The 23,776-nt window shown below is 45.3% G+C and overlaps 1 long non-coding RNA gene across 1 annotated transcript in view; it reads left to right on the top strand.

The window, feature by feature from the left end:
- LOC140400076 (uncharacterized) overlaps nucleotides 1-23,776 on the top strand; it is a 73,986-nt gene that overhangs the window by 27,172 nt on the left and 23,038 nt on the right. The gene's annotated exons all lie outside the window — the stretch shown is intronic.

The following is a 23,776-nucleotide window of genomic DNA, read 5'->3' as shown; positions in this document are numbered from 1 at the left end:
GAGTAAGTGTATTCCACACTCACACTACATCAGAGAGTGAAGAAATCCCACACTCACACACTATCAGAGAGTGAGTAAATCCCAAAGTCACACTGTATCAGAGAGTGAGTAAATCCCCCACACACACTGTATCAGAGAGTGAGTAAATCACACACTCACACACTGTATCATAGAGTGAGTAAATCCCACACTCACACACTGTATCAGAGAGTGAGTAAACCCCACACTCACACACTGTATCAGAGAGTGAGTAAATCCAACACTCACACACTGTATCAGAGAGTGAGTAAATCCCACAGTCACACACTGTATCAGAGAGTGAGTAAATCCCACACACACACTGTATCAGAGGGAGTAAATCTCACACACACTGTATCAGAGTGAGTAAATCCCACACTCACACACTGTATCAGAGAGTGAGTGAATCCCACACTCACACACTGTATCAGAGAGTGAATAAATCCCACACACACACTGTATCAGAGTGAGTAAATCCCACACACACTATGTCAGTGAGTGAGTAAATCCCACACTCACACACTGTATCAGAGAGTGAGAAAATCCCACACTCACACAGTATCTGAGAGTGAGTAAATCCCACACACACACACTGTATCAGAGAGTGAGTAAATCCCACCCTCACACACTGTATCAGAGAGTGAGTAAATCCCACACACACACTGTATCAGAGAGTGAGTAAATCCCACACTCACAGACTGTATCATAGAGTGAGTAAATCCCACACTCACACACTGTATCCGAGAGTGAGTAAATCCCACACACACTGTATCAGAGAGTGAGTAAATCCCACTCACACAATCAGAGAGTGAGTAAATCCCACACGCACACACAGTATCAGAGAGTGAGTAAATCCCACACTCACACACTGTATCAGAGTGAGTAAATCCCACACACTCACACTGTATCAGAGAGTGAGTAAATCTCTCACTCACTCAGTATCTGAGAGTGAGTAAATCTTACACTCACACACTGTATCAGAGAGTGAGTAAATCCCACACTCACACACTGTATCAGAGAGTGAGTAAATCCCACACTCACACACTGTATCTGAGTGAGTAAATCCCACACACTCACACTGTATCAGAGTGAGTAAATCCCACACTCACACTGTATCAGAGAGTGAGTAAATCTCTCACTCACACAGTATCTGAGAGTGAGTAAATCTTACACTCACACACTGTATCAGAGAGTGAGTAAATCCCACACTCACACACTGCATCAGAGCGTGAGTAAATCCCACACTCACACACTGTATCAGAGTGAGTAAATCCCACACACTCACACTGTATCAGAGAGTGAGTAAATCCCACACTCACACACTGTATCAGAGAGAGAGTAAATCCCACACTCACACACTGTATCAGAGAGTTAGTAAATCCCACACTCACACACTGTATCAGAGAGTGAGTAAATCCCACACTCACACACTGTATCAGAGAGTGAGTAAATCCCACACACACACACTGTATCAGAGAGTGAGTAAATCCCACACTCACACACTGTATCAGAGAGTGAGTAAATCCCACACACACACTGTATCAGAGAGTGAGTAAATCCCACACTCACACACTATCAGAGAGTGAGTAAATCCCACACTCACACACTGTATCAGAGAGTGAGTAAATCCCACACACACACTGTATCAGAGAGTGAGTAAATCCCACACTCACACACTATCAGAGAGTGAGTAAATCCCACACTCTCACACAGTATCAGAGAGTGAGTAAATCCCACACTCTCACACTGTATCTGAGAGAGTAAATCCCACAGTCACACAATGTATCAGAGAGTGAGTAAATCCCACACTCACACACTGTATCAGGGAGTGAGTAAATCCCACACTCACACACTATGTCAGTGAGTGAGTAAATCCCACACTGTATCAGAGAGAGTAAATCCCACACACACACACTGTATCAGAGAGTGAGTAAATCCCACACTCTCACACAGTATCAGAGAGTGAGTAAATCCCACACTCACACACAGTATCAGAGAGTGAGTAAATCCCACACTCTCACACAGTATCAGAGAGTGAGTATATCCCACACTCTCACACAGTATCAGAGAGTGAGTAAATCCCACACTCTCACACTGTATCTGAGAGAGTAAATCCCATAGTCACACAATGTATCAGAGAGTGAGTAAATCCCACACACACACTGTATCAGAGAGTGAGTAAATCCCACACTCACACACTATCAGAGAGTGAGTAAATCCCACACTCACACACTGTATCAGAGAGTGAGTAAATCCCACACACACACTGTATCAGAGAGTGAGTAAATCCCACACTCACACACTATCAGAGAGTGAGTAAATCCCACACTCTCACACAGTATCAGAGAGTGAGTAAATCCCACACTCTCACACTGTATCTGAGAGAGTAAATCCCACAGTCACACAATGTATCAGAGAGTGAGTAAATCCCACACTCACACACTGTATCAGGGAGTGAGTAAATCCCACACTCACACACTATGTCAGTGAGTGAGTAAATCCCACACTGTATCAGAGAGAGTAAATCCCACACACACACACTGTATCAGAGAGTGAGTAAATCCCACACTCACACACAGTATCAGAGAGTGAGTAAATCCCACACTCTCACACAGTATCAGAGAGTGAGTATATCCCACACTCTCACACAGTATCAGAGAGTGAGTAAATCCCACACTCTCACACTGTATCTGAGAGAGTAAATCCCACTGTCACACAATGTATCAGAGAGTGAGTAAATCCCACACTCACACACTGTATCAGGGAGTGAGTAAATCCCACACTCACACACTGTATCAGAGAGTGAGTAAATCCCACACTCACATACTGTATCAGAGAGTGAGTAAACCCCACACTCACACACTGTATCAGAGAGTGAGTAAATCCCACACTCACACACTGTATCAGAGAGTGAGTAAATCCCCCACACACACTGTATCAGAGAGTGAGTAAATCCCACACTCACACACTGTATGAGAGAGTGAGTAAATCCCACACTCACACACTGTATCAGAGAGTGAGTAAATCCCCCACACACACTGTATCAGAGAGTGAGTAAATCCCACACTCACACACTGTATGAGAGAGTGAGTAAATCACACACTCACACACTGTATCAGAGAGTGAGTAAATCCCACACTCACACACTGTATCAGAGAGTGAGTAAATCCCCCACACACACTGTATCAGAGAGTGAGTAAATCCCACACTCACACACTGTATGAGAGAGTGAGTAAATCACACACTCTCACACTGTATCAGAGAGTGAGTAAAGCCCCCACACACACACTGTATCAGAGGGAGTAAATCCCACACTCACACACTGTATCAGAGAGTGAGTAAATCCCACACATACACTGTATCAGAGAGTGAGTAAATACCACAGTCACACACTATGTCAGTGAGTGAGTAAATTTACACTGTATCAGAGAGAGTAAATCCCACACACACACACTGTATCAGAGAGTGAGTAAATCCCACACTCTCACACAGTATCAGAGAGTGAGTAAATCCCACACTCACACACTGTATCAGAGAGTGAGTAAATCCCACACTCACACACTGTATCAGAGAGTGAGTAAATCCCCCACACACACTATCAGAGAGTGAGTAAATCCCACACTCACACACTATCACAGAGTGAGTAAATCCCACACTCACACACCGTATCAGAGAATGAGTAAATCCCACACTCACACACTGTATCGGAGAGAGTAAATCCCACAGTCACACAATGTATCAGAGAGTGAGTTAATCCCACACTCACACACTGTATCAGAGAGAGAAAATCTCACAGTCACACAATGTATCAGAGAGTGAGTAAATCCCACACTCACACACTGTATCAGAGAGTGAATAAATCCCACACTCACACACTGTATCAGAGAGTGAGAAAATCCCACACTCACACACTGTATCGGAGAGTGAGTAAATCCCACACACACACTGTATCAGAGAGTGAGTAAATCCCACACTCGCACACTATCAGAGAGTGAGTAAATCCCCCACACACACACACTGTATCAGAGAGTGAGTAAATCCCACACTCTCACACTATCAGACAGTGAGTAAATCCCACACTCACACACTGTATCGGAGAGTAAGTGTATTCCACACTCACACTACATCAGAGAGTGAAGAAATCCCACACTCACACACTGTATCAGAGAGTGAGTAAATCCCAAAGTCACACTGTATCAGAGAGTGAGTGTCAGAGAGTGAGTAAATCCCCCACACACACTGTATCAGAGAGTGAGTAAATCCCACACTCACACACTGTATCATAGAGTGAGTAAATCCCACACTCACACACTGTATCAGAGAGTGAGTAAATCCCACAGTCACACACTGTATCAGAGAGTGAGTAAATCCCACACACACACTGTATCAGAGTGAGTAAATCTCACACACACTGTATCAGAGTGAGTAAATCCCACACTCACACACTGTATCAGAGAGTGAGTGAATCCCACCCTCACACACTGTATCAGAGAGTGAGTAAATCCCACACACACACTGTATCAGAGTGAGTAAATCCCACACACACTATGTCTGTGAGTGAGTAAATCCCACACTCACACACTGTATCAGAGAGTGAGAAAATCCCACACTCTCACACAGTATCTGAGAGTGAGTAAATCCCACACACACACACTGTATCAGAGAGTGAGTAAATCCCACCCTCACACACTGTATCAGAGAGTGAGTAAATCCCACACACACACTGTATCAGAGAGTGAGTAAATCCCACACTCACAGACTGTATCAGAGAGTGAGTAAATCCCACACTCACACACTGTATCCGAGAGTGAGTAAATCCCACACACACTGTATCAGAGAGTGAGTAAATCCCACACACACTATCAGAGAGTGAGTAAATCCCACACTCACACACTGTATCAGAGAGTGAGTAAATCCCACACGCACACACTGTATCAGAGAGTGAGTAAATCCCACACTCACACACAGTATCAGAGAGTGAGTAAATCCCACACTCCCACACTGTATCAGAGAGTGTGTAAATCCCACACTCACACACTGTATCAGAGTGAGTAAATCCCACACACTCACACTGTATCAGAGAGTGAGTAAATCTCTCACTCACTCAGTATCTGAGAGTGAGTAAATCTTACACTCACACACTGTATCAGAGAGTGAGTAAATCCCACACTCACACACTGTATCAGAGAGTGAGTAAATCCCACACTCACACACTGTATCAGAGTGAGTAAATCCCACACACTCACACTGTATCAGAGAGTGAGTAAATCTCTCACTCACACAGTATCTGAGAGTGAGTAAATCTTACACTCACACACTGTATCAGAGAGTGAGTAAATCCCACACTCACACACTGCATCAGTGAGTGAGTAAATCCCACACTCACACACTGTATCAGAGTGAGTAAATCCCACACACTCACACTGTATCAGAGAGTGAGTAAATCCCACACTCACACACTGTATCAGAGAGTGAGTAAATCCCACACTCACACACTGCATCAGAGAGTGAGTAAATCCCACACTCACACACTGTATCAGAGTGAGTAAATCCCACACACTCACACTGTATCAGAGAGTGAGTAAATCCCACACTCACACACTGTATCAGAGAGTGAGTAAATCCCACACTCACACACTGTATCAGAGTGAGTAAATCCCACACACACACACTTTATCAGAGAGTGAGTAAATCTGTCACTCACACAGTATCTGAGAGTGAGTAAATCTTACACTCACACACTGTATCAGAGAGTGAGTAAATCCCACACTCACACACTGTATCAAAGAGTGAGTAAATCCCACACTCACACTGTATCACAGAGAGAGATTATCCCACACATACACTGTATCAGAGAGTGAGTAAATCCCACAGTCACACAATGTATCAGAGAGAGAGTAAATCCCACACTCACACACTATGTCAGTGAGTGAGTAAATCCCACACTGTATCAGAGAGCGTAAATCCCACACACACACACTGTATCAGAGAGTGAGTAAATCTCTCACTCACACAGTATCTGAGAGTGAGTAAATCTTACACTCACACACTCTATCAGAGAGTGTGTAAATCCCACACTCACACACTGTATCAGAGAGTGAGTAAATCCCACACTCACACTCTGTATCAGAGAATGAGTAAATCCCACACTCACACACTGTATCAGAGAGTGAGTAAATCCCACACTCACACACTGTTTCGGAGAGTAAGTGTATTCCACACTCAAACTACATCAAAGAGTGAAGAAATCCCACACTCACACAGTATCAGAGAGTGAGTAATTCCCACACTCAAACACTGTATCAGAGTGAGTAAATCCCACAGTCACACACTGTATCAGAGAGTGAGTAAATGCCACACACTCTCACTGTATCAAAGAGTGAGTAAATCCCACACTCACACACTGTATCAAAGAGTGAGTAAATCCCACACTCACACTGTATCGCAGAGAGAGATTATCCCACACATACACTGTATCAGAGAGTGAGTAAATCCCACAGTCACACAATGTATCAGAGAGAGAGTAAATCCCACACTCACACACTATGTCAGTGAGTGAGTAAATCCCACACTGTATCAGAGAGCGTAAATCCCACACACACACACTGTATCAGAGAGTGAGTAAATCCCACAATCTCACACTGTATCAGAGAGAGTAAATCCCACAGTCACACAATGTATCAGAGAGTGAGTAAATCCCACACACACACACTGTATCAGAGAGTGAGTAAATCACACACTCTAACACTGTATCAGAGAGTGAGTAAATCCCCCACACACACACTGTATCAGAGTGAGTAAATCCCACACTCACACACTGTATCGGAGAGAGTAAATCCCACAGTCACACAATGTATCAGAGAGTGAGTTAATCCCACACTCACACACTGTATCAGAGAGAGAAAATCTCACAGTCACACAATGTATCAGAGAGTGAGTAAATCCCACACTCACACACTGTATCAGAGAGTGAATAAATCCCACACTCACACACTGTATCAGAGAGTGAGAAAATCCCACACTCACACACTGTATCGGAGAGTGAGTAAATCCCACACACACACTGTATCAGAGAGTGAGTAAATCCCACACTCGCACACTATCAGAGAGTGAGTAAATCCCCCTCACACACACACTGTATCAGAGAGTGAGTAAATCCCACACTCTCACACTATCAGACAGTGAGTAAATCCCACACTCACACACTGTATCGGAGAGTAAGTGTATTCCACACTCACACTACATCAGAGAGTGAAGAAATCCCACACTCACACACTGTATCAGAGAGTGAGTAAATCCCAAAGTCACACTGTATCAGAGAGTGAGTGTCAGAGAGTGAGTAAATCCCCCACACACACTGTATCAGAGAGTGAGTAAATCCCACACTCACACACTGTATCATAGAGTGAGTAAATCCCACACTCACACACTGTATCAGAGAGTGAGTAAATCCCACAGTCACACACTGTATCAGAGAGTGAGTAAATCCCACACACACACTGTATCAGAGTGAGTAAATCTCACACACACTGTATCAGAGTGAGTAAATCCCACACTCACACACTGTATCAGAGAGTGAGTGAATCCCACCCTCACACACTGTATCAGAGAGTGAGTAAATCCCACACACACACTGTATCAGAGTGAGTAAATCCCACACACACTATGTCTGTGAGTGAGTAAATCCCACACTCACACACTGTATCAGAGAGTGAGAAAATCCCACACTCTCACACAGTATCTGAGAGTGAGTAAATCCCACACACACACACTGTATCAGAGAGTGAGTAAATCCCACCCTCACACACTGTATCAGAGAGTGAGTAAATCCCACACACACACTGTATCAGAGAGTGAGTAAATCCCACACTCACAGACTGTATCAGAGAGTGAGTAAATCCCACACTCACACACTGTATCCGAGAGTGAGTAAATCCCACACACACTGTATCAGAGAGTGAGTAAATCCCACACACACTATCAGAGAGTGAGTAAATCCCACACTCACACACTGTATCAGAGAGTGAGTAAATCCCACACGCACACACTGTATCAGAGAGTGAGTAAATCCCACACTCACACACAGTATCAGAGAGTGAGTAAATCCCACACTCCCACACTGTATCAGAGAGTGTGTAAATCCCACACTCACACACTGTATCAGAGTGAGTAAATCCCACACACTCACACTGTATCAGAGAGTGAGTAAATCTCTCACTCACTCAGTATCTGAGAGTGAGTAAATCTTACACTCACACACTGTATCAGAGAGTGAGTAAATCCCACACTCACACACTGTATCAGAGAGTGAGTAAATCCCACACTCACACACTGTATCAGAGTGAGTAAATCCCACACACTCACACTGTATCAGAGAGTGAGTAAATCTCTCACTCACACAGTATCTGAGAGTGAGTAAATCTTACACTCACACACTGTATCAGAGAGTGAGTAAATCCCACACTCACACACTGCATCAGAGAGTGAGTAAATCCCACACTCACACACTGTATCAGAGTGAGTAAATCCCACACACTCACACTGTATCAGAGAGTGAGTAAATCCCACACTCACACACTGTATCAGAGAGTGAGTAAATCCCACACTCACACACTGTATCAGAGTGAGTAAATCCCACACACTCACACTGTATCAGAGAGTGAGTAAATCCCACACTCACACACTGTATCAGAGAGTGAGTAAATCCCACACTCACACACTGTATCAGAGTGAGTAAATCCCACACACACACACTTTATCAGAGAGTGAGTAAATCTCTCACTCACACAGTATCTGAGAGTGAGTAAATCTTACACTCACACACTGTATCAGAGAGTGAGTAAATCCCACACTCACACACTGTATCAAAGAGTGAGTAAATCCCACACTCACACTGTATCACAGAGAGAGATTATCCCACACATACACTGTATCAGAGAGTGAGTAAATCCCACAGTCACACAATGTATCAGAGAGAGAGTAAATCCCACACTCACACACTATGTCAGTGAGTGAGTAAATCCCACACTGTATCAGAGAGCGTAAATCCCACACACACACACTGTATCAGAGAGTGAGTAAATCTCTCACTCACACAGTATCTGAGAGTGAGTAAATCTTACACTCACACACTCTATCAGAGAGTGTGTAAATCCCACACTCACACACTGTATCAGAGAGTGAGTAAATCCCACACTCACACTCTGTATCAGAGAATGAGTAAATCCCACACTCACACACTGTATCAGAGAGTGAGTAAATCCCACACTCACACACTGTTTCGGAGAGTAAGTGTATTCCACACTCAAACTACATCAAAGAGTGAAGAAATCCCACACTCACACAGTATCAGAGAGTGAGTAATTCCCACACTCAAACACTGTATCAGAGTGAGTAAATCCCACAGTCACACACTGTATCAGAGAGTGAGTAAATGCCACACACTCTCACTGTATCAAAGAGTGAGTAAATCCCACACTCACACACTGTATCGAAGAGTGAGTAAATCCCACACTCACACTGTATCGCAGAGAGAGATTATCCCACACATACACTGTATCAGAGAGTGAGTAAATCCCACAGTCACACAATGTATCAGAGAGAGAGTAAATCCCACACTCACACACTATGTCAGTGAGTGAGTAAATCCCACACTGTATCAGAGAGCGTAAATCCCACACACACACACTGTATCAGAGAGTGAGTAAATCCCACAATCTCACACTGTATCAGAGAGAGTAAATCCCACAGTCACACAATGTATCAGAGAGTGAGTAAATCCCACACACACACACTGTATCAGAGAGTGAGTAAATCACACACTCTCACACTGTATCAGAGAGTGAGTAAATCCCCCACACACACACTGTATCAGAGTGAGTAAATCCCACACTCACACACTGTATCAGAGAGTGAGTAAATCCCACACTCTCACACTATCAGAGAGTGAGTAAATCCCACACTCACACACTGTATCAGAGAGTGAGTAAATCCCACACACACACTGTATCAGAGAGTGAGTAAATCCCACACTCACACACTATCAGAGAGTGAGTAAATCGCACACTCACACACTGTATCAGAGAGTGAGTAAATCCCACACCCACACTGTATCAGAGAGTGAGTAAATCCCACACACTGACACTATCAGAGAGTGAGTAAATCCCACACTCACACACTGTATCAGAGAGTGAGTAAATCCCACACACACACTGTATCAGAGAGTGAGTAAATCCCACACTCACACACTGTATCAGAGAATGAGTAAATCCCACACTCACACACTGTATCGGAGAGAGTAAATCGCACAGTCACACAATGTATCAGAGAGTGAATTAATCCCACACTCACACACTGTATCAGAGAGAGAAAATCCCACACTCACACACTGTATCAGAGAGTGAGTTAATCCCACACTCACAAACTGTATCAGAGAGTGAGTAAATCACACACACACACTGTATCAGAGAGTGAGTAAATCCCACGCTCACACACTGTATCGGAGAGTAAGTGTATTCCACACTCACACTACATCAGAGAGTGAAGAAATCCCACACTCACACAGTATCAGTGAGTGAGTAAATCCCACTGTCACACTGTATCAGAGAGTGAGTGTCAGAGAGTGAGTAAATCCCCCACACACACTGTATCAGAGTGAGTAAATCCCACACTCACACACTGTATCAGAGAGTGAGTAAATCCCACACTCACACACTGTATCAGAGTGAGTAAATCCCACACACTCACACTGTATCAGAGAGTGAGTAAATCCCACACTCACACACTGTATCGGAGAGTAAGTGTATTCCACACTCACACTACATCAGAGAGTGAAGAAATCCCACACTCACACACTGTATCAGAGAGTGAGTAAATCCTACAGTCACACTGTATCTGAGAGTGAGTGTCAGAGAGTGAGTATATCCCACACTATCAGAGAGTGAGTAAATCCCCCACACACACTGTATCAGTGAGTAAATCCCACACACACTATGTCAGTGAGTGAGTAAATCCCACACTCACACACTGTATCAGAGAGAGAAAATCTCACAGTCACACAATGTATCAGAGAGTGAGTAAATCCCACCCTCACACACTGTATCAGAGAGTGAGTAAATCCCACACTCACACACTATAAGAGAGTGAGTAAATCGCACACACACACACACTGTATCAGAGAGTGAGTAAATCCCACGCTCACACACTGTATCGGAGAGTAAGTGTATTCCACACTCACACTACATCAGAGAGTGAAGAAATCCCACACTCACACAGTATCAGTGAGTGAGTAAATCCCACTGTCACACTGTATCAGAGAGTGAGTGTCAGAGAGTGAGTAAATCCCCCACACACACTGTATCAGAGTGAGTAAATCCCACACTCACACACTGTATCAGAGAGTGAGTAAATCCCACACTCACACACTGTATCAGAGTGAGTAAATCCCACACACTCACACTGTATCAGAGAGTGAGTAAATCCCACACTCACACTCTGTATCAGAGAGTGAGTAAATCCCACACTCACACACTGTATCAGAGAGTGAGTAAATCCCACACTCACACACTGTATCGGAGAGTAAGTTAATTCCACACTCAAACTACATCAGAGAGTGAAGAAATCCCACACTCACACAGTATCAGAGAGTGAGTAATTCCCACACTCAAACACTGTATCAGAGTGAGTAAATCCCACAGTCACACACTGTATCAGAGATTGAGTAAATGCCACACACTCTCACTGTATCAAAGAGTGAGTAAATCCCACACTCACACACTATGTCAGTGAGTGAGTAAATCCCACACTGTATCAGAGAGCGTAAATCCCACACACACACACTGTATCAGAGAGTGAGTAAATCCCACACTCTCACACTGTATCAGAGAGAGTAAATCCCACAGTCACACAATGTATCAGAGAGTGAGTAAATCCCACACACACACACTGTATCAGAGAGTGAGTAAATCACACACTCTCACACTGTATCAGAGAGTGAGTAAATCCCCCACACACACACTATCAGAGTGAGTAAATCCCACACTCACACACTGTATCAGAGAGTGAGTAAATCCCACACTCTCACACTATCAGAGAGTGAGTAAATCCCACACTCTCACACTATCAGAGAATGAGTAAATCCCACACTCACACACTGTATCAGAGAGTGAGTAAATCCCACACACACACTGTATCAGAGAGTGAGTAAATCCCACACTCTCACACTATCAGAGAGTGAGTAAATCCCACACTCACACACTATCAGAGAATGAGTAAATCCCACACTCACACACTGTATCGGAGAGAGTAAATCCCACAGTCACACAATGTATCAGAGAGTGAGTTAATCCCACACTCACACACTGTATCAGAGAGAGAAAATCTCACAGTCACACAATGTATCAGAGAGTGAGTAAATCCCACACTCACTCACTGTATCAGAGAGTGAATAAATCCCACACTCACACACTGTATCAGAGAGTGAGTTAATCCCACACTCACACACTGTATCAGAGAGTGAGTAAATCCCACACACACTGTATCAGAGAGTGAGTAAATCCCACACTCACACACTATCAGAGAGTGAGTAAATCCCACACACACACACTGTATCAGAGAGTGAGTAAATCCCACACTCACACACTGTATCAGAGAGTGAGTAAATCCCACACTCACACACGATCAGAGAGTGAGTAAATCCCACACTCACACACTGTATCGGAGAGTAAGTGTATTCCACACTCACACTACATCAGAGAGTGAAGAAATCCCACACTCCCACACTGTATCAGAGAGTGAGTAAATCCCCCACACACACTGTATCAGTGAGTAATTCCCACACACACTATGTCAGTGAGTGAGTAAATCCCACACTCACACACTGTATCAGAAAGTGAGTAAATCCCACACTCACACTGTATCAGAGAGTGAGTAAATCCCACACTCACACACTGTATCAGAGAGTGAGTAAATCCCACACTCACACACTGTATCAGTGAGTGAGTAAATCCCACAGTCACACACTGTATCAGAGAGTGAGTAAATCCCACACGCACACTGTATCAGAGAGTGAGTAAATCCCACACTCACATACTGTATCCGAGAGTGAGTAAATCCCACACACACTGTATCAGAGAGTGAGTAAATCCCACACACACTATCAGAGAGTGAGTAAATCCCACACACACACTATCAGAGAGTGAGTAAATCCCACACACACACTATCAGAGAGTGAGTAAATCTCTCATTCACACACTGTATCAGAGAGAGTAAATCCCACACTCACACACTGTATCAGAGTGAGTAAATCCCACACTCACACACTGTATCAGTGAGTGAGTAAATCCCACACTCACACACTGTATCCGAGAGTGAGAAAATCCCACACACACTGTATCAGAGAGTGAGTAAATCCCACACACACTATCAGAGCGTGAGTAAATCCCACACACACACTATCAGAGAGTGAGTAAATCTCTCACTCACACACTGTATCAGAGAGTGAGTAAATCCCACACTCACACACTGTATCAGAGAGTGAGTAAATCCTACACTCCCACTGTATCAGAGAGTGAGTAAATCACACACTCACACACTGTATCAGAGAGTGAGTAAATCCCCCACACACACACTTTATCAGAGAGTGAGTAAATCACACACTCACACACTGTATCAGAGAGTGAGTAAATCCCACACTCTCACTGTATCAGAGAGTGAATAAATCCCTAACTCACACACTGTATCAGTGAGAGTAAATCCCACATTTGCACACTGTCACAGAGTGAGTAAATCTCACACTCACACTATCAGAGCGTGAAGAAATCACACACTCACACACTGTATCAGAGTGAGTAAATCCCACACTCACACACTGTATCAGAGAGTGAGTAAATCCCCCACACACACACTTTATCAGAGAGTGAGTAAATCACACACTCGCACACTGTATCAGAGAGTGAGTAGATCCCACACACACACTGTATCAGAGAGTGAGTAAATCCCAAACTCCCACACTGTATCAGAGAGTGAGTAAATACCACACGCACACACTGTATCAGAGAGTGAGTAAATCCCACACTCACACACTGTATCAGAGAGTGAGTAAATCCCACATTCTCACACTATCCATGAGTAAATCCCACACTCGCACATTCCAAGAGGCTCACCGTTCCTGAAGGAATCCCACACTCCCGCACAGTCTCTCTGTGGTGAAGGGTCCCTCTCACCGACAGCCAGGTGACTTTTCCCGGTGAATCTTTACACACTGACAAACTGGGACTGGAGACATTTTTTCTGAAATGTACTTCCTGTTTGTAATATGATTGTAATCTGAGGTTTATGATTGGTGGAAAATCCTAATTCTGATTGGTCTGTTTTTATATCCAGTCAAATAAGCAGAACATAACTGGCTGTCCTCATGTTCACAATGTCCAATCATAATCATTCCTTTCCCCATTCCTCATTAGCATAGAAGTGAGGCTCTGTCTATTTAATCAGCGCTCGGAAGGGGTTTGCTTTATTTCTGGGTGAAATTGAAGATGGCTGACGAGAAGAAACCAACATCGAAACCAGCTTCCAAGAAGGGAGCCAAGAAAGTCATTAAGAAACCGGCAGTAAAGGGCGGCAAGAAGCGGCGAAGGTCGAGGAAGGAGAGTTACTCCATCTACATCTACAAAGTGATGAAGCAGGTTCACCCCGACACCGGCATCTCCTCCAAGGCCATGAGCATCATGAACTCGTTCGTCAACGATATTTTCGAGCGCATCGCGGGTGAGGCTTCCCGCCTGGCCCATTACAACAAGCGCAGCACCATCAGCTCCCGGGAGATCCAGACCGCCGTGCGCCTGCTGCTGCCCGGGGAACTGGCCAAGCACGCCGTGTCGGAAGGGACAAAGGCGGTGACCAAGTACACCAGCTCCAAGTAAAACTCCACAATGGACTGAAAACCACCCCAAACACAACGGCTCTTTTAAGAGCCACCCACAATCTCTGTGAAAAAGCTGCACCATCTTTTCCCGCATTGACTTGATGAGAAATCTCTTTGTGGAGGATAGAGATTTGTCCCGTTCCAGAATGTTGTGAATGTGGCTTCATACCCGCCCGTCACAGACACTTTCACACAGAAGAGAATCAAACTGAATTGAGAGCCGATTTTAAACCCAGTCTGGCATTTGTGACGGACAATGAGGAGAAACACAATTTCAGGAAGGAATTATTTCAATTTAATGATAACTATATTCCGAGTTTAACAACTGGTGAGTTAAATTCATCAGGAAATTATTTTTTCTCTCGGGTGATGTGTTTCCCGCTCCCGGAACACAGTAAAGGCGGGAATGAAGAGGTTATTTTCGCGCTGATCTGTTTATTCCGCAGTTTTCTCGGGGGGCGGAATCATCGAGATTTGAGCACACACAGGAACTCAGTCCGTTGCAGCGCTTTAAGATCTGCCTCTCCCCGGCCCTCCCTATTCTCCGGACACAAAGCTGCCTGTTCCACCGGCTGGATAGAGTCGGGGATTCTCTCCACACTTCCCAGTGTAACATTCCCGGCCGCTTTCAGGAGAGAGGCTCAGAAATCAGCCCTTTCTCTCTGTCCCTGTGAAGCCTGTGTGAAGGAGTTGGTTGGTAATCTCTATGTTTCTGCTTTTGCAGTGAGTTGAGATTTGCTCCGTTTTAAATTGCTGAACGGAGTCTTACTACTGCAGGTTAAAGATGAGATTGACAAGTTCAATCTGTTCCTAAAATAACGCCAGGATTCTGGGAGGGAAAAATCAATAAACAGATCACCAAGTGTGAGATTCAAATAGTTTCCTGAACATTGAGCCGTTCCGTTATTTGGGATTTTCCTGCACTGAAATTGGCGGGCGTTTCGAATTTGAAAATGTCAGCCAATCAAAACCTCCACATTCTTCTCCCTGGCCTGTGATTGGTTAATGGTTGACTGTCCTTGAGTTTTTAAATATCATTTGTTTCCACAGACAAATACCAGAATATTCTGAAGATGAATAAATGTGATGTTTCCTCCACACAAGTTACAGGGAAGAGTGTCTCCAGCTCCTTCCCACACACATTGTCACTGACAGAGCAAAGAGACACAGACAGGTCATCAGTTCCACAGTCTCAGGCAGCAGAAACAGTTCCAGAGACACATTTTCAACCCATCAATCAAACAGCAGGAGAGACAGACGCTGTGTCCATGTCACCCTAACACAGTACCGCTGACAGGAGGCCCCATAAATCCCAGTGCAAATTCTCACCCATTCTCATCATCACTGTATCAGTTCCACAATGGAGCAGCTTAGTGAAATAATCAATATCAGAGAAAACTGACACATGGTTTCCGGTTAAGAATTACACAATTAACCGTAATAATGTACTCTGAGATTCGAGTTAAATACCAGTTACATCACTCACATCAGGGGTGGCTGTACTAATCCTCAGAGTGCGTCCTCACAAATACACTAGCTGCAAACACAAATATCAGGTGCATTCTCAGATTGAGATATGCTGAAAGCGACAAAGATACAAACTCTGATTCTTGTTTAAAACTCACCTAGTTTATGTCAATAAAATATACAATATAATTTCGCTGACTATGAACTGAGATGTAATTGCAAACTATTGGAAAATTCTCACTGAATCTGTCCCTGATGGAAGATACTGCAGCAATTCCAGACTGTGGTCCATTTTACATTCATGTCAAAATTCTGACTCAGAATCAGACTGAGTGGCACAGATCAAATCAATGTGTACAACCTGAGTTAAACTTCCAGAGCAATCCAGTATCAGGTTGAAGGTTACATTATCTTTCACAATTGTGTTCTGATATTAAATGCTGGTCCAAAACTCTCACATTGTTTGCTTCAAACCTCCGACAGCAATGGTTTCTTTCTGTGCTGGAAATTTACGTGGAATGAATGCAAACTTATAAACTGTCCCAGAGATTGAAATGTCACATCCTGAACCACATCCTCCCACTGAGTCACAGAGCCTGACAGGTACAGGATAATCCCCAAACACATATTCAGACTAAGATCCATCATCACACTGAGTCCTGTAGTGTGACAGATGCAGGATATTTCATAGACACATGTTCAGAGTACAATCTGAACGCATTGCGCAGGTCAAGGAGACACAGCCTGAGTGAATGAGACACAGACAGAGTGAGAATTTGGTAATTTGGTGCAGTGAGGTAACCAGGAAAGGTAAGTGGTTCATCTAATTTTGCTGTTTTTCAGTTAAAAGTGCAGTGTAGATTCGTGTCTGATTGGCTGAAGCTGCCCCCACCCTAATTGCTGAGAGGCAGTTATCTGGCAGTCACCTGAGGCCTGTTGAGGGGCACAAAGGTACACGTTGTATTCTTCTCTTTGAAGTTTTAGTGTGAGTCATCCTAAATTCTGTATAAAAGACAGACAGAAAGCGCACATTAGTAAGCATTGCGCTGGTCAAGTAGACACAGCCTGAGTGAGTGAGACACAGACAGAGTGAGAATTTGGTAATTTGGTGCAGTGAGGTAATTTTGTGAAGAGTGGGAGAAGGTGCTTTTTCCCAACTGTTTTGTTCTCTCTCTTTCTTCGGGCCTAATTTCGGGAGCCATTCGGAGGAGGAGGAGCAGTCTCTGTGAGGATAAAAACCTAACGGTAACTTCAATTTCCAGTTTTCCCCCCCCAAAAGTGACGGCAGAGGGAAGCTGTGATCTGATTGGTTGATAGCAAATCTGCCCCTAATTTTAAAAAAACACAGCTAAACTCATAAACTTAAATTAAACTAATTAATTAATTAGTGATGGCTGGTCAGGTGATGTGCTTGAGCTGCTTGATGTGGGAGCTGGCAGATCCCATTGCGAGCTGCAGCGACCACATCTGAAGTACGTGTTGGCTGCTCGAAGAGCTCCGGCTCAGAGTTGATGACCTGGAGTCTGAGTTTCAAACACTGAGGCACATCCGGGTGGGGGAGACTTAACTGGACACTGTGTTTCAGGAGGCAGTTACACCTGTCAGAGTAAGTAGTTTAAATCCTGCCCGTGGCCAGGGACAGCAGGGTGTCACTGCAAGTCAGGCAGGTAAAGGGAACCAGCAGCCAGGAACTCAGGAGCCTCAGCCCTTGACCCTGTCCAACAGGTATGAGGCACTTGCTCCCTGTGTGGATGGCGAACAGGGCTGCAGGAAGGATGAGTCGGCTGACCAAGGCACCATGGTTCAGCAGGCCATTCAAGGGGAGGGAGTAAATAGGCAAGTTGTAGTTGTAGGGGATTCTATTATCAGGGGGATAGATAGTATCCTTTGCGAGCAGGATAAAGAGTCCCGCATGGTATGTTGCCTGCCCGGTGCTAGGGTGTGGGACATCTCTGACCGGCTTGAAAGGATACTAGAGAGGGAGGGGGAGGATCCAGTTGTTGTGGTCCATGTCGGTACCAAACACATAGGCAAGTCTAGGAAAGAGGACCTGTTTAGAGATTATAAAGAGCTAGGAGTTAAATTCAAAAGGAAATGTTTATTTTTTCTCTCGGGTTATGTGTTTCCCGCTCCCGGGACCCAGTAAAGTCGGGAATGAAGAGGTTATTTTCGGGCTGATCTGTTTATTCCGCAGTTTTCCCAGGGGACGGAACCAGCGAGATTTGAGCACACACAGGACCTGAGTCCATTGCAGCGCTTTAAGATCTGCCTCTCCCCGGCCCTCCCTATTCTCCGGACACAAAGCTGCCTGTTCCACCGGCTGGATAGAGTCGGGGATTCTCTCCACACTTCCCAGTGTAACATTCCCGGCCGCTTTCAGGAGCGAGGCTCCGAAATCAGCCATTTCTCTCTGTCCCTGTGAAGCCTGTGTGAAGGAGTTGGTTGGTAATCTCGATGTTTCTGCTTTTGCAGTGAGCTGAGATTTGCTCCGTTTTAAATTGCTGAACGGGGTCTTATTACCGCCGGTTACAGAGAAGAGATTGACAAATTCAATCTGTTACTAAAATAGCGCCCGGATTCTGGGAGGGAAAAATAAATAAACAGATAACAAAGTGTGAGATTCAAATAGTTTCCTGAACATTGAGCCGGTCCGTTATTTGGGATTTTCCTGCACTGAAATTGGCGGGAGTTTCGAATTTGTAAATGTCAGCCAATCAAAACCTGTAGCTCCTTCTCTCCAGCTCTCCGATTGGTTCAGGCAGAATTCACTCCGCCGCCTTGGCTTTGTGCTGAAAGCTGTTATTATTCTGTTATTTTCACAGCCCCCAAATCACCTCATTAGCAGTTGTTTTTAGCGGGAACGGAGCCTTCTCCCAATTCCTGAAATGTTCATTGATCCATCATTTCATTCCCAGTAATTCTCCGCTGGGAAGCGCTGAATTAAACCAAATAAATAGAAGGGATTTGAAATCTCTGACTAAGGACGACATTTATTTGAATTCGCTCCTTTGCCACAATGAAATTGGCGGCTTTTTGAAATGGACAAATTCTCAGCTTCTGCCGGTTGTTGTGGGTAAATCCCGCCCTCTTCTGTTTCCAGTGAGCTGATTGGTGCAGAATATAGGCAAATGAGGTGAACTTAGCAGCGACCAATCAGAGGAGCCGTCAGTTTATAAAAGAGTAAATGCTGCAGAAATTGTTCATTGTGTGAAAGAGTTTGTGAGATTGTGACAATGTCTGGAAGAGGAAAGACCGGCGGGAAAGCTCGGGCCAAGGCCAAGTCTCGCTCCTCCCGGGCTGGACTGCAGTTCCCGGTGGGCCGTGTTCACAGGCACCTGAGAAAGGGCAACTATGCCCAGCGTGTGGGGGCCGGAGCCCCGGTCTATCTGGCTGCTGTGCTCGAGTATCTGACCGCTGAAATCCTCGAGCTGGCCGGCAACGCGGCCCGGGACAACAAGAAGACCCGCATCATCCCCAGGCACCTGCAGCTGGCCGTCCGCAACGACGAAGAGCTCAACAAGCTGCTGGGAGGGGTGACCATCGCTCAGGGCGGGGTGCTGCCTAATATCCAGGCCGTGCTGCTGCCCAAGAAAAGCAGCGCTGGCGCCGGCAAGAAGTGAAGCGACCATTCTTTAATTTAATAACCCAAAGGCTCTTTTCAGAGCCACTCACTTGATCTGAAAAAGGGCCAATTATTGTCTGTCCCTCAGATTCTGCTCTGCTACTTGATGTGCAAATGTTTCACGCTTTATGACATCAATCCGCAGCGCATTCTGTGCAGATTATTTACATGTTCAGTATTTATGATACATGTGAATTGATGGTGCTTATTGGGGATAAAAGTCTGTGAACTGATTTGATCTTAGTTTCAATAATATTCCTCAAAGAAGGAAATCTGTTACTTGTAATCTATCCGCAAGTGATTCCGCTCTATTTAATGTGTATATGTTTCTGCAATGACTATATCTGTAAGTGGGTTACTGTGTGACTCGCTTCATACTCGGAGCCCCATATTAACATCAACCCCTGGCTCCTAATGTGCAGGAAAGTTTTTATGGAAGCAGTTTATTGGGGTAAGAAATCCTGGGAAACTGAAATTGTACATCCAATAAAAATGTTTTGATATTACATACTGTGCGGCAAAACTGACAACACCATCGTTTATAAACTATGAATTTTCTTTGAGATATGGAGACGAGAAACGTCATTATGATGCAGAGTAAATTGTGAGAATTCCCCTCAAGCCTCCTCCTGCTGTGATGGCAACTTTTCTGTGAGTGAGTTGGCCTTTACGGTATTTCTACCTATCTATCGATCCATCCATTTATCTATGCAAGTTTCTACCTCACTATCTACATATCTATCATTGGACTCGAAACGTCAACTCTTCTCTCCCTACACATGCTGCCAAGCCTGCTGAGATTTTCCAGCATTATCTCTTTCGTCTTTATCCCTCCATATCTGTCTGTCCCTCTTTCTACCCATTAATCTAAGTTACTCTTTCGAAGGGTCGGTGCAGTCTCGATGATTACATGAGATATTGTTGATGTTTGTATTAGCAATCACCGCAAGTCTATTGAATTGGGCTGAAATTAAATCCAGGCTGGCCCACAACCGAGAACGGATCCAGGGGAATGAGGACACAGATAGCAGGGAGAAAAAAATAAAGGCAATAAAATAAATTCCTGAATCGAAACACTGGATGTGGAAGCTCTTTTCCTGAAAGACTTGATGGCTCTTAAAAGAGCCTTTGTTGCTGTTGGTGATGAAGCCGATTTTTAGGCGCGTTCCCCGCGGATGCGGCGGGCCAGCTGGATGTCTTTGGGCATGATTGTGACTCGCTTGGCGTGGATGGCGCACAGGTTGGTGTCCTCAAAGAGCCCCACCAGGTAAGCCTCGCTGGCCTCCTGCAGGGCCATGACGGCGGAGCTCTGGAAGCGCAGGTCTGTCTTGAAGTCCTGAGCGATCTCTCGCACCAGGCGCTGGAAGGGCAGTTTGCGGATCAGCAGCTCGGTGGATTTCTGGTAGCGGCGGATCTCCCTCAGAGCCACAGTGCCGGGTCTGTAGCGATGGGGCTTCTTCACTCCGCCCGTGGCTGGAGCGCTCTTGCGGGCCGCTTTGGTAGCCAGCTGTTTGCGAGGAGCTTTGCCTCCGGTCGATTTGCGCGCTGTCTGCTTGGTCCTGGCCATGTTGTGAAACTGGGTGAAACGCACACGCTGAGAATGCTGGCGCCGCTCTCTCGCTGCCTATTTAAGACATTATAGTGACCGCCCACTTCTCCTCATTGGATGCAGCCCGAACCCGTGGACAAGTTTGAAAAGAGCGATGAGCGGCAAGGATATCAGGGCCCTGATTGGTGGACCTGCAACTGACTCCCCATCAATTTCAAAAAGCCCGCCAATTTCACAGGGACCAGGAACAGATATTTGAGAAAACTGGAAAAACTCAATCTCAAGTTGTAAATATCAAACACATCTCAATGATTCCTGGTCCCATTTTTGTCTCGGATTGGACGCAACCGAGATAAGATGAATAAAATCGAGCAGGTACATAATTAATTCCGGCTCGCATTACAATGTCAGTGTTCACTATGTGCGGTTACAGGTTTGACTTTGGGGAATGGTTGTTTCAGACTGTACAACGCATCTATGTCGCCTTGTAATGAGAAAACAAATCAATGCTCGGAAAGGATTTCCTGCTCTAACGGTACCCGTCTTAACAGGAAATCGAGTTATCCAAGTTACGACTCGCTAAACCAGCTCGATGAGTTATTCTGCTGCCATTCTATGGTCAGTGCTCTCAATGTGAGTATTTGGGCGGCTCTTAAAAGAGCCTTTGGGTTTTGTTAAGTTGTCAAATAGATTTCCTCAGCCTCCGAATCCATAAAGAGTGCGGCCCTGGCGTTTGAGAGCGTAAACCACATCCATGGCGGTGACGGTCTTGCGCTTGGCGTGTTCAGTGTAGGTGACGGCGTCCCTGATCACATTCTCCAGGAAAACCTTCAGCACCCCGCGAGTCTCCTCATAGATCAACCCCGAGATGCGCTTGACGCCGCCACGGCGAGCCAGGCGGCGGATTGCTGGTTTGGTGATGCCCTGGATGTTATCACGAAGCACTTTGCGGTGCCGCTTTGCTCCGCCTTTACCCAGTCCTTTGCCTCCTTTCCCTCTGCCAGACATGATGCTTGTTCAGTCAAATCGCAGATGAATGAGAGACGAGCTGCTGCTCTTTCCTTTATTATACAGCCCGCCCCGACCTGACTGAGAGAGAGAGGCGGGGAGCAGACTGAGTGACGGACAGAGCAGGGAAATGTCTTTGATCATCCAGCTCCTCCTCCTGCCTGCTCCAACCCACATTTTATATTCCAAACAGAAGTGAAAAGAGCGCGCTGAACAACACGTACAAACTGCAACATCATACAGCAGCTAGTTAGAAACACGGATCTATTAAATCCAGACTTGTCAGTAATATTCCCGCCTCAGTTCACTCCTTTCTCGAACCAGCCAACCTACCTGCTCCCACTTCAACCCCAGCTCCAATTCCATCGCCACACAACTGGGGCAGCACGGTAGCATTGTGGATAGCACAAATGCTTCACAGTTCCAGGGTCCCAGGTTCGATTCCGGCTTGGGTCACTGTCTGTGCGGAGTCTGCACATCCTCCCCGTGTGTGCGTGGGTTTCCTCCGGGTGCTCGGGTTTCCTCCCACTGTCCAAAGATGTGCGGGTTAGGTGGATTGGCCATGCTAAATTGCCCATAGTGTCCAAAATTGCCCTTAGTGTTGGGTTGGGTTACTGGGTTATGGGGATAGGGTAGAGGTGTGGACTTTGGATAGGGTGCTCTTTCCAAGAGCCGGTGCAGACTCGATGGGCCGAATGGCCTCCTTCTACACTGTAAATTCTATGAAACTCCTCTCCCAGACGGGTTGGGAATTTTACTAACATCCCTTCCAGCTGATACAAAGTGTTTGAGTTGTGAGGCGGGATTTCTCCGCCATGTTAACTCTTTTACGGAATCTCCCCTGAATCTGTGAAAAATGAAACTAACACAAACTGTGACTGTTCCCCCGGACACATCCCCGGTTAGGAAGAGGCTCTAGAAAGGATTGAACTGAGGCGGGAATATTACTGACAAGTCTGGATTTAATAGATCCGCGTTTCTAACTAGCTGCTATCTGATGTTGCAGTTTGTACGTGTTGTTCAGCGCCCTCTTTTCACTTCTGTTTGGAATATAAAATGTGGGTTGGAGCAGGCGGTGTTTTAGTGCAGAGTGGGGGGAGAGGCCCGGTGCAGAGCATGTCAGATAGTGAGCGGCAATACTGGATTGACATTTCTGTCTGAAATCTGCTCCCAGCACCGGGACAGCGAT

The sequence above is a fragment of the Scyliorhinus torazame genome, chromosome 24 (assembly GCF_047496885.1).
Source record: "Scyliorhinus torazame isolate Kashiwa2021f chromosome 24, sScyTor2.1, whole genome shotgun sequence".
NCBI classification, from domain to species: domain Eukaryota; kingdom Metazoa; phylum Chordata; class Chondrichthyes; order Carcharhiniformes; family Scyliorhinidae; genus Scyliorhinus; species Scyliorhinus torazame.
The sequence above is the reverse complement of the archived record's forward strand: the minus strand, read 5'-3'. Positions and strand labels throughout refer to the sequence as shown.